Source organism: Ranitomeya variabilis, chromosome 2, assembly GCF_051348905.1.
Source record: "Ranitomeya variabilis isolate aRanVar5 chromosome 2, aRanVar5.hap1, whole genome shotgun sequence".
Taxonomy (NCBI): Eukaryota; Metazoa; Chordata; class Amphibia; order Anura; family Dendrobatidae; genus Ranitomeya; species Ranitomeya variabilis.
In genome coordinates this window covers 1,014,347,890-1,014,349,530 of record NC_135233.1, presented here as the reverse complement: position 1 = coordinate 1,014,349,530, position 1,641 = coordinate 1,014,347,890, and positions in this window count along the sequence as shown.

Below are 1,641 nucleotides of genomic sequence, written 5' to 3'. Positions count from 1 at the left end.
TCACCAAACTACCACAAAAAGTTGTGAAATGTGTTTAGGGGATGGGCTTGTGGGAACAGGTTTTGTGAGTGCTACTGCTCTGCTAACTGCATTCTTTCTCTACATCTTATGAACTAGTAGATACATAGCTACTAAGGTCGAAGGAAGACTGTAAGTCCATCCAGTTCAACCCACAGCCTAACCTAACATGCCCTAACATGTTGATCCAGGGGAAGGCAAAAAAACCCCATGTGGCAAAGAGTAACTCCACCATGGGGAAAAAAATTCCTTCCCGACTCCACATACGGCAATCAGACTAGTTCCCTGGATCAACGCCTTATCAAGGAATCTAATATATATACCCTGTAATATTATACTTTTCCAGAAAGGTATCCAGTCCCCTCTTAAATTGAAGCAATGAGTCACTCATTACAACATCATACGGCAGAGAGTTCCATAGTCTCACTGCTCTTACAGTAAAGAATCCGCGTCTGTTATTATGCTTAAACCTTCTTTCCTCCAGATGTAGAGGATGCCCCCTTGTCCCTGTCTCAGGTCTATGATTAAAAAGATCATCAGAAAGGTCTTTGTACTGTCCCCTCATATATTTATACATTAAAATAAGATCACCCCTTAGTCTTCGTTTTTCCAAACTAAATAGCCCCAAGTGTAATAACCTATCTTGGTATTGCAGACCCCCCAGTCCTCTAATAACCTTGGTCGCTCTTCTCTGCACCCGCTCCAGTTCAGCTATGTCTTTCTTATACACCGGAGACCAGAACTGTGCACAGTATTCTAAGTGTGGTCGAACTCGTGACTTGTATAGAGGTAAAATTATGTTCTCCTCATAAGCATCTATGCCTCTTTTAATACATCCCATTATTTTATTTGCCTTTGTAGCAGCTGCCTGACACTGGCCACTGAATATGAGTTTGTCATCCACCCATACACCCAGGTCTTTTTCATTGATGGTTTTGCCCAGAGTTTTAGAATTAAGCACATAGTTATACATCTTATTACTTCTACCCAAGTGCATGACCTTACATTTATCCCCATTAAAGCTCATTTGCCATTTATCAGCCCAAGCTTCTAGTTTACATAAATCATCCTGTAATATAAAATTGTCCTCCCCTGTATTGATTACCCTGCAGAGTTTAGTGTCATCTGCAAATATTGAAATTCTACTCTGAATGCCCCCTACAAGGTCATTAATAAATATGTTAAAAAGAAGAGGGCCCAATACTGACCCCTGTGGTACCCCACTGCTAACCGTGACCCAGTCCGAGTGTGCTCCATTAATAACCACCCTTTGTTTCCTATCCCTGAGCCAGCTCTCAACCCACTTACACATATTTTCCCCTATCCCCATTACTCTCATTTTATGTAACAACCTTTTGTGTGGCACCGTATCAAAAGCTTTGGAAAAGTCCATATATACTACGTCCACTGGGTTCCCTTGGTCCAGTCCGGAACTTACCTCTTCATAGAAGCTGATCAAATTAGTCTGACATGATCGGTCCCTAGTAAACCCGTGCTGATACTGGGTCATGTAAGTGTCTGCATCCAACATTATAAAGAAATGCCCATAATTTGTATTTATGCATTATCCAAGGATTTTGCTGTCCTTAGTATCCATCATCAAAAAATCAATGCCTCAAACCA